The 11,475-nt window shown below is 38.0% G+C and overlaps 1 non-coding gene across 1 annotated transcript; it reads left to right on the forward strand.

Moving 5' to 3' along the window:
• Nucleotides 1–3,520: 3,520 nt before the first annotated feature.
• On the forward strand, nucleotides 3,521–3,627 carry LOC131224586 (small nucleolar RNA R71). Its single transcript, XR_009161059.1, has one exon. It is a non-coding gene; the product is annotated as a small nucleolar RNA R71 (small nucleolar RNA).
• Nucleotides 3,628–11,475: the final 7,848 nt, after the last annotated feature.

Raw genomic sequence — 11,475 nt, forward strand, 5'->3', positions numbered from 1 at the left:
CACTGTGGACTCTAAGACAAGTCTAGACAAATGGTCGGCTACCACATTTTCGGAACCCTTTTTATCCCGAATTTCAATATCGAATTCTTGTAGCAAGAGAATCCACCGAATCAATCGAGGTTTAGCGTCTTTTTTAGAAAGAAGATATTTCAATGCTGCATGATCTGAGAACACTATAACCTTTGACCCTATGAGATACGACCTGAATTTGTCTAGAGCAAATACCACTGCCAACAATTCTTTTTCAGTGGTAGAGTAGTTGAGCTGTGCATCATTTAGAGTCCTACTAGCATAATAAATGACATGAGGCATTTTGTTCAATCTCTGTCCTAGGACGGCTCCAACAGCATAATCCGAAGCATCACACATAAGCTCAAAAGGTAAACTCCAATTAGGTGGTTGGATGATTGGAGCAGAAGTCAGTAAATGCTTCAACTTATCAAAAGCTTGTCGACACTCATCATTAAGGACAAAAGCAACATCTTTAGCTAGTAAATTGCATAATGGTCGAGAAATTTTGCTAAAATCCTTAATGAATCTCCTGTAAAATCCCGCATGCCCTAAGAATGATCTAATCTCCTTAACCGTTCTGGGTGGAGGAAGACTAGAAATTAAATCAATCTTGGCTTTATCAACTTCAATGCCTTTACTTGAAATAACATGCCCGAGTACAATCCCTTTTTGAACCATAAAATGACACTTTTCCCAATTCAATACCAGGTTCGTTTTTTCACATCTTTCCAAGACAAGAGATAGATGGTATAAACATTCATCAAATGAAGAGCCGAAAATTGAAAAATCATCCATGAAAATCTCAAGAAAACGCTCAACCATGTCTGAAAAAATACTCATCATGCATCGTTGGAAGGTCGCAGGCGCATTACACAATCCAAATGGCATACGCCGATAGGCATATGTGCCAAAAGGACATGTAAATGTGGTTTTCTCTTGATCCTCGGGAGCAATGAGAATCTGATTATACTCGGAATAACCATCCAGGAAATAATAATAGTTGTGCCCTGCCAATCTCTCAAGCATCTGGTCTATGAAAGGAAGAGGAAAGTGATCCTTCCTTGTGACCAGGTTCAGTTTACGGTAATCAATACAAACTCGCCAACCCGTAGTCATGCGAGTCGGCACTAACTCATTATCCTCATTCTTTTTCACCGTAATCCCAGACTTTTTAGGAACAACTTGAACTGGACTGACCCATGTGCTATCAGAAATGGGGTAAATGATACCAACATCTAATAATTTTAGCACCTCAGCTCGAACAACCTCTTTCATGTTAGGGTTAAGCCTCCTTTACATTTCACGTGATGTTTTTGTATTTTCTTCAAGATGAATACGATGCATACACACCGTGGGGCTTATTCCCTTTATGTCCGCTATTGTCCACCCAATAGCTGCCTTATGTTCTCTAAGAACATTAAGCAACTTACCCTCCTGTTCTTTATCAAGGTTAGCAGCTATGATGACAGGCAGGGTTTCAGAAGGTCCTAAAAATGCATACTTGAGAGTTTCAGGTAATTGTTTAAGGTCGACTTTGGGTGGTTTCTCAATAGATGGGACCAGTTTAGACTCAGATGGTGGAAGAGGTTCCACTCTAGCTTTCCATTTTGTTGTATTCATTTCTGGATTAGAGTCAAGCAATGCATTGACTTCTTGGATGGAACTTTCTATGTCAAAATCTCTGCCAAAATGTGCTAAACAAGTCTCAAGAGCGTCATCGGAAGATTCAAGGAAAGAGTCATGCACTAGACTCTCAATCATGTTCACTTCAAATATATCATCCGAGTCTGACATTTGTTGTCCAGCATTGAAAACGTTGAGCTTGATCTTCATGTTACCAAAGGACAACTTCATAACTCCATTCCTGCAATTTATGATTGCATTGGATGTGGCCAAGAATGGACGTCCTAAGATAACCGGGATTTGACTTGTAAGATTCTGGACAGGCTGAGTATCTAGAACGATGAAATCCACTGGAAAATAAAACTTGTCAACCTGGATTAGCACATCCTCAATAACACCACGGGGCACCTTGACAGATCTATCAGCTAGTTGGAGTGTTATTTTAGTTGGTTTCAGCTCACCAAGTCCTAGCTGCTCATAGACCGAATATGGTAACAAATTAACACTGGCCCCTAAATCAAGCAACGCTTTCTGAACCTTATGCTCTCCTATGACACAAGAAATGGTAGGAGCTCCTGGATCCCTAAATTTAGGAGGGGTGTTGTGTTGAATCATGGAGCTAAGTTGCTCCGCAAGGAAGACCTTCTTATGAACATTCATCTTACGCTTTTGAGTGCATAAATCTTTAAGAAACTTAGCGTAAGCAGGAACTTGCTTGATAGCATCAAGCAACGGAATGTTGATTTGCACTTGCTTAAACATGTCCAATATCTCATTAAAGTTGTTTCCTTTCTTAACCGGTGCCAGACGTTGAGGAAAAGGTGCTTTAGGCACATAAGATGGCACATGAGTGGTTCCTGGAGAGTCAGAGTGTTGTTGGACTTTGGATGCACTAGTATGTCTCTCCATTTCATTTTGATCTTCCGCATTGGACTTTGATTCTTCCTTAGGCATCTCTACTTTGTTCTCGATCTGTTTACCGGACCTAAGGGTAATGATTGATTTGGCTTGCTCATGATATTGTTCTTGGTTTGAATTAGAGCCAATCTCATACTGTCCTTTTGGATTTACCACAGGTTGACTAGGGAACTTGCCCTTCTCTCTCTCACTCAATGTGGCAGCAAGTTGACCCAACTGTACTTCCAGCTTGGCAATGGATTGCGCATTTGCATGTAAACTCTGCTGGTTAGCTAGTAAGGTATGTTGGGTGTCTTTTTGAAATTGAAGTGAACTCTGCATAAAAAGATTGAGTGTGTCCTCAAGAGATGGTTTCCTAGATTGTGGAGGCACTTGTTGATACTGTGAGAACTGCTGAGGTTGTTGACTGCCAACTTGGGAGTAAGGTTGCATGGGAGGATTTCTAGATGGTCCTCCTTGTTGTGGTCCTTTTGCCCAAGAGAAATTTGGATGTCTAGCCCACCCTGGGTTGTAGGTGTCTGAGTAAGGATCATTCCCAGGTCTCCGAAAGGTGTTCATAGCATGTACTTGTTCAGGGAGAAATTCTGGAAATGCTGAACTAGATGGACAAGACGGCGTAGGATGGGCGGGACTAGAACATGTGGCACATGACTCAACTTGAGTTGTTTGTGAAGGTCCATTATTTAACATTAAAGCATCCACTTTCTTTATCAGGCTATCAATTTTGGCATAAAGATCTGGCGTGACTCCTACCTCATATATACCCCCTTTTTTTAGTGGTTGAGGACTTCTTTCACCTCTATTTGAATAGTCCCATTGCTGAGAATTTTCACACAAGGTTTCAAAGAAATTCCAAGCTTCGACATCACTTTTTGTCATGAATGACCCTCCACTGGTGGCGTCAACCATGCGACGATTTTGGGGTGTCAGACCATCATAGAAGTATTGAACCTGTTGCCACTTTTCAAAACCATGGTGTGGACATTTAAGAAGTAAATCCTTCCATCTTTCCCAACATTCATGAAAGTGCTCACCCTCCTTTTGTGTGAAATTCGTAATTTCTCTACGGAGAGCATTAGTTTTGTGAACCGGGAAGAACTTGTTTAAGAACTTCTTAGACAGTTGGTCCCATATAGTGATAGACCTAACTCCTAGAGAATTCAACCATGCTTTCGCCTTATCCTTCAAAGAGAAAGGAAAAAGGCGCAAACGGATCGAATCGTCTGAAAAGTTTTGGAACTTAAAGGTGGAGCAAATGTCTAAGAATTCTTTCACATGATGATATGGATCCTCCTTATCTGAACCATAAAAGGAGGGCAACAATTGTATGACCCCAGGTTTAAGTTCAAAGTGTGCTGCCGTGGTGGCAGGCAACACTATACATGAAGGCGCATTGAATTGGACAGGAGCTGAATAATCTCTAAGAGCTTTAGTTCCATTCTCGTCCGCCATTTCAAATAGGATGTTTCTAAATCTTCTACGAAAGGTTCTTTCTATTTCAGGATCAAAAGGTGCTAGTTCTATGTTCAGAGATCTACGTCCTAGCATAAACTATGTTATCAATATAAGAAAGAAAACTAAACTAAGATGCAACCTAAGATGAATAAAACTAAAAATAAAAGTTATGAATTCCTAAAAATAAGAGAAAGCTATGTAAACGAGAATTGGAAGGAAGAACCCGGAAAAGGCGATGATGAATGTCTGAAGATTTGAGAGCTCCTCCTTTTGAAGACAATCTTATTTAGCAGCTTCCTTCCTCAATTCCTGTAGACATAACAAAAAATAAATTGAATTTCCTAAAATAATGCTAGAAAAATCCTAAGCAACGGTTAATTTCTAAAAAAGAAAGTTTCTAATCTTAGAAATAAAAACTAAGTTAGTTTCTAAAAAGGAAAAAAAAAATTTCTAAAACTAGAAAATAGAAAGTTACTTGAAAGAAGAATCAAAATCTAAAATTAGAAAATAAGAAATTTCTAAAAAAGAAAGCCTAAAAATAGAAAATTTTAAAAAAAAAATAAAACCCTAATTCTAAAAATAGAAATTAGAAAAAGTAGAGAATTTAGAAAGAGATTACCAAATTAGCAGTTTATGTCAGGACCCTACAAAATAGGAAATAGGTTAGTTTCTAAAAAAAAATTTAGCTTAAGTTAGTAAAAACCTAAGACTATGAATTATGATAAGAGAGAATCCTAAATCCAATTGGACCGAAACAATCCCCGGCAACGGCGCCAAAAACTTAATGTTTTTTTTAAACCAACCTGATTTAAATGATTTTAAACTCGCAAGTATACGAATCAGATGTAGATATGGTATGTATTACGAGATCGTTCCCACGAGGACTGGTTGTCACAATTCAAAATTAAAGACTCTTCTTAACTAATCCAACAAATATTTAAGATAGTAATTGAGTAAACTAAATAAAAATCAATGGAAAAATAACCAAGAATAAGAGAAAAGTTCAATCAAAGAGAAGACTAGGACTTTCGAATCCACCCCTAATTATCATAAACCTTGTTTTGCCTATTGATTCTCTCTAATTCAGATTGATATCAAAAATAAATAAAGCGCACTCTATGTCCTTGGTCGGGCACACAGAATGTATAATTTTTTAAAGCATATGGATCACATCTTTCCATCCATGGTCAGGCATGGAGAGATGTAGATTCCTGTTTCTTCCTCTATAGGAACCTGTTCATGGTCAGACACAAGCACCTAGAATAGTAATCCAAACAACGTCCATAACTAGACTTTGGTTGAGCTCTTAGAATGGAGGAGTACAGATATTTCAATTAAGCACAGTAGAGAAAGAAACAAACCAATCAAATTCAGATGAAATCAACACTTACAAGAGTCATTCAAATTAGGGGCTTCATCTCAGCCCTAGCTAAAAGATTAGCTACTCATGGAATCAAGTAGGAAGACGGAAAAATAATATTTATAAAAGAAAAACTCCATCCTCTCTTCCCTCTTGCTCTCTCTTTTGCTTTCTTCAAGCTCTCCTTGGATCTGCCCTAGATCTGTCAGCCACCCTCTCTCTCTCTCTGTTCTCAGATCCACGTCCAGCCACACACTCCTATCTTCTCTCTTTCTTTCTTCTCTCCAAAACAAACTTCTTCCTTGGATTCCTCTCAAACTCTCGATCCTTTTCTCCCTCTCCTCCCTAAACGAGCCTTCTTTCCTCTTTCTTATAGCAGTGTAGGCGGTGGAGAGACGTGCTGGAATGAGAGTGGAAACGCTGTCGCAGCAACAGCCGCGTGCGGATCCCTTTTCGCAGCCGAGTTCAGATGCAAAACCCACACATCATTCCTTCCACACATACCATATAAACATCGTCCCTTACGACGTTCTCAAGTTGTCTACATGATGGATCGCTTTCATTGTTCATACGAACCGTAGAGGTGGGCCACAACTGCTGCAAAAGTCGGACAGCGTCCGGCGTGCGTAAACAGAGGACGCGGAGTTCTTCCGCTGTGATGCTCGGTGGGCCCCATTCCTTCATTATTTTGGGTAATCCGATCCGTCCAATGGATTCTTCTCAAAAAAACACTAGGGAAGGGATATTTTTGGGTGCTCATTGATGCGGCCACAGAGTTTTTAAACCTACCGTTCATTCTTCTTTTGAACGGTTGAAAAATCAATCCCCGTTCTCTTTTTCAACTCTGTCAACTAGGCTTGGATGAGAGGGACCTAGGGACTCTGATGGACAGTTCGGATTGTCCGTTAGAACAATGTGTGGAGCCCACAACAGGGGACCGCAAGTCCCTGTTTCACGACAGAAGCAAAACGGAACTTTCCGTTTGAAGTCGGTGGTGTCAGATGACCCATGATCGAGTTCTGATTATAAATCCATGCCGTCCATTGTAATCTACTCGAAATTTCAGTTGGGAATGACTACTTTTGGATAGCTTTTGATGCGGTCCACCTGATTTCCTGCTCTACCGTCCGTTCTGCCTTTGATGGTGGAGATCATGTGATCGCACGAAATGAGGCCGAAATTCCACCTAGGCGATGGTCTTCCCTACCTAAGAGGCACAATGGACGGTTCAGATCTTGTTACATGATTATTATTGGGCCCCACTATTGAAACCGGCGCCGGACGGCGTTTAACGTTGTCGCGTTATTGGAAATTTCCATTTTTTTGTATTTCGTCGGTCAGCGCCTGCTGACCGACCTTGAATGTATGGGTGCACTGCTGGTGTGCGTCCGCACTGTGTGCATGCAGTGCACATGTGAGGTCCATCATGATGTATGCACCAAATCTCCTCCATCCATATGGTTCCCCATATGGTTTAAAGTGTTGATACCAAAGATGGGGCATATGTAGCTTGCAGGTGGACCCCAAGCTGGAAATTAATGGGCTGATCTGGCCGTTGGGCCACTTCTCGAGATATCCAATGGTTGAAATTTAATATGTACGGTTTATTTATGGCCTCCAGGCCATGTATGAAGTTTCGAGTCAATCGGATGATGGAAACCATGTAATCTTGCATTCTGGACCATTTTTGGGCCTTTTTAACTTGAACGGCTTGATTTCCTCGGATCCCTGGCATGTGAATTCTTCAGTATTGGTTTCCTTGAGTGCGTCCCTTGCTCTGGTGACTTCGGAGTGTCAAATTCATGCTTGTAGTACTCTTTTTCCATCAACGCTCCTGATCTACACTTGATAGTGGTTGCCTCAAAATTATTTGAGATTATAAGATTCTAAATTAGCATTAAAAAATGGTCATAGAAATTACCCACATTCAGAGCATAAGATCAATTTTAATCTAATAGTTCTTTCATCTCGGTGTATTCAATAAAATAGAGGCCCATCCTTTTTACAGGGTTTTGATCATTGGAGACCTTTGGTCCAAAAGATATAGCCGCGAAGCGTGCCATACTAATACTCAGTGTCTCTGTACTGTAATGACCCCGATCCTCTTGCTCACATCGTCTTCTTCTCCCTTTTTTTAGAGGGATTTTTTTTTTTTGAAAAAAAAAAAGAAGAAGAAAAACCTACCTAATTAATATGGAATTTGACATTTCAGTACCTTTTTTGAAAGCAATTTAAAACAGCTCCCCCATCAATCAATATAATTATCACTCCACTATGTTCTCTCACATTTATTCAATAACTGATTGGGTGGACATACCAGCTAACGAGTTAGCTGCTTAGGCGGGCCACACCATGATGTTTACATGAACTCCACTTTCACCATAAAGTGTGCCACCTCATGTTGTGCCATGAGCTTAAAAATTACCCCCATCTGTGATTTAGGTGGATAACATGTTTCGAAATAGTGTACAAGGAAATGATTACCCTCTAAATTGTTTCTCTTTGTATGGTCTACTTGAATCATAGATGGGCTTGATGTTTAGGCCTCAATTCTAAAATTAGGTGTGACATCTAATTGTTGGAGTGGATTTCATAAAATCATCATGGTGAGCTTTGTAAAAATCAAGGGTACATGTGTTTCTTCCAATTGTTTTATTGGATGTGGCCTACCCGAATCACGAATTAGGCTACTTTTCTGGATATAGGCCAAATTGGGATTACAAATCTAATGGTTTTAGTGGATTTCACATACACATCTCAATGAGCCTCACTAAAAAAATATGTGCCTTCAAAAACAACAAGAAAATGGTATGGAATGTCGCTCTTGGTTGTGATGGGCCCTCTCTAATGTTTATGTAGGATCCACTTTGATCATTAGATATTTAGCACCATATTAGGCCTAGAAACAAAAACTCAAACTGATCTATAATTATGTTGGACCACACAAAGCAAACAATTGGGATGGAGACATCCATCGTTGATTTTTATTGGGCCCACTATGATAATTATAAGAAATCCATTCTAACTATTAGATTCTATACAAAAATTTAGGTAAGTGATTTGATAATACACCTATCAATGATTCGCATGGGATTATGAATCAAGAGTCAAATACACCTATAAAGGAAGTAAATAAAGTAAATTGTAATAATTACATTTTCACTTTATAACATTAGGGTTTATTAACAAAGCAAACCCAATGTTTACCTTAATTATGTAATGGAACATCCTTTTAAAGTCTTTTTATTATACATCTAATGACAACTTTTGGAAAAAAGCTAGGGTTTATTAACAAAGTAGACTCAAGGCTTGCCTTAATTAGGTAATTGACCGGCCTTAATAATACCTTAATCAAAATAAGAAAAACCAGTGATTATCTCCAATATTTAATTCTTACTCTTCTTATTATTCTTTAAAAAATAAAAAGAGAATGAAAATAAAACAACTTATCGTCTTCTTTGCATTCTTTTTCTTCTTCCTCATTTTTTAAAAGGACAAATAAATATGAAAATTAATGAATAAACAAGAAAAACATTTTTAATCTGTTTAAATTAAAAAATAAGTGAATGAAAATAAAAAAATTTAAATAAATAAAACAACTTATCTTCTTCTTTTTGTTTTTCTTCTTCATTCTTTTTATGAAAAAAGACAAATAAATCATAATTTTAATTAATAAGCATATTTTTTTAATTAATCTTCTTAAATAAAAATAATAATGAAAATAAAATATCAAATAAATAAAACAATGTACCTTTGTATTATTGTTCTTTTTTTCCCCCTTAAAACTTAGACCCTAATAGTTAAAAGAGAACCAAGACCCTAACCATCAACATGAAATTAAAACCCTAACGGTCAACAAAGAACTGATAACCTAACAATTAGCAAAGACCGAGAACAATCAATAGAGAACCGGTACCCTAACAATCAACGGAGAATTAAAACACCGTCCTTACAAGGGCAATTGCAAAATTGCAACCCTAACAATCAATAGATAATCGAGACTCTATCCTTATAAGGAAAATTGCGAATCATGACCCGAACGGTCAATTAAAAATTGAGACCATGTCCTTACAAGGGCAGCCACGAACTGTGACTTAAATAGTCAATAGAAAACCGAGAAATTATCTTTAGGACAACAACCACATTCACAATGAGAATTGAGACCCTTATAAGGGCAACTGCAAACTATGACTCTAATAGTTAACGAAGAATTGATAACTTGTCCTTAGGAATTGCAACCCTAATAAGGGGTAAGTGCGAACTATGACCCTACCAGTCGAGTCAATAGAGAATCAAGACCCCATCGAACAATGGAGAATTGTGAACCTAATCTTGGGACAACTATCCACACTTAAAAGTGAAAACCAAGACTCTATCCATTGGGATAATGGAGATTCGAGACCATACCAAACAATAGAGAATTGATACCATATCCTTATGACAATAGCCACATTCAAAGTGAGAATCGAGACCCTACCTATTGAGACAACAGAGATCCAGGATCCTATTGGATAAGGTCTCGATTCTTACTTTGAAGGCTGTTGTTGTCTCAAAGGCAGGGTCTTAATTCTTTGTTGACTATTGGAGTTGTGATTTGCAATTGTCATTGTAAGGACAATGTCTTAGTTTTTTATTGACTGGTAGGGTCGTAGTTCATAATTGCTCCTGTAAGAACAAGTTTTTAGTTATAAGTTTTTTATTTTTACACATGATCTCACATCCAACACACACGCACTCACTCACAACAAGATCCAAGATCCAAGATCCTATCGAATAAGGCCTGGATTCTTACTTTGAAGATTGTTGTTGTCTCAAAGGCAGGGTCTCAATTCTTTGTTGACTATTGGAGTTGCGATTTGCAATTGTCCTTATAACGATAATGTCTTAGTTTTTTATTGACTGTTAGGGTCGTAGTTCATAATTGACCCAATAAGATCAAGTTTTCAGGTATAAGTTTTTTATTTTTACACATGCACTCACATCCAACACACGCGCACTCACTCACAACAAAAGTGATTTTTCACCATAACAGGTACTCGAACCTATGACGTGGTGTTGAAACTCTCGTAAGTCCCAATTCTTGGGATTAGCAAAAACATTATTATTACCCATGGCAAGGATTGTCCCCTGTTGCCAAGTGATAAGATTAATGTCATGCTTTGTTTGTAATAATGTGGTACATTGAATGCATATACCCACCATCATTTGAAATTACTGAGAATAACATACATCTGTTATATCTAAGCCATTCATTTGTTTTGTAACCTCATTTTATGGCATGGGCCTAAAAATGAGGTAGATCCAAAACTTATGTGGCCCCAAAGAAGTTTTCAATGGTAAGTATTCAATCCTCGTTGCTTTCTATGGTGGGGTCCACTTGAGCTTTAGATTTACCTGATTTTTTGGCCCATGCTCTAAAATAATCTCAAAAAATGGGTGGACGGTGTAGATATAGCCCACACATCATGGTGGGCCTACACAACTTGCTAACATTGAGTGAAATTGGGACCGACGGAATGCAATTCCATCCGATCTAATTCCAAGCTTTTCCATTCTTCCCAAACATGAAGTGGAATTGGCACATGACCAGATGAATCCCATCCCACCTAATCCCTTCTAATCCCATTGCCCAAACACGCCCACGGGGTATTGACAGAAAATGAAGAAGAAAAGGAAGAAGAGGTACATTGTTTAACTTATATAATATTTTAAATTTTATTATCTTTTTACATTGTTTTACTTATTTAATAATTTTAATTTTATTTTCTTTTTCATTTAAGAATATAATAAGTTTTCTTATTTATTTATCTTTTCTTTCTAGAAAAAGGTGGAAGACGAATGAAAAAAAAAAAGTAAGCCCGAAAATGAGACACATCTGAAAGCTCAAATGGATTAATCATGTTAGGCAATAAGCCTGAAAGATGCTCAAATGGATTAATCATTATAGGGTATAAGCCCGAAAATGAAACCAATCAAAAGGTTAAGTGAATTAAACCGCAAGACACCCGGATCCATAGCTCAGCTGGCAGACTGAGTGGAGATTCCTCGTTTCAACAGTTGAGGCCTTGGTATCGATCAAGTAGCCAAAATAAAAATAAATAAATAAA

This window comes from Magnolia sinica, chromosome 13, assembly GCF_029962835.1.
Source record: "Magnolia sinica isolate HGM2019 chromosome 13, MsV1, whole genome shotgun sequence".
Taxonomy (NCBI): domain Eukaryota; kingdom Viridiplantae; phylum Streptophyta; class Magnoliopsida; order Magnoliales; family Magnoliaceae; genus Magnolia; species Magnolia sinica.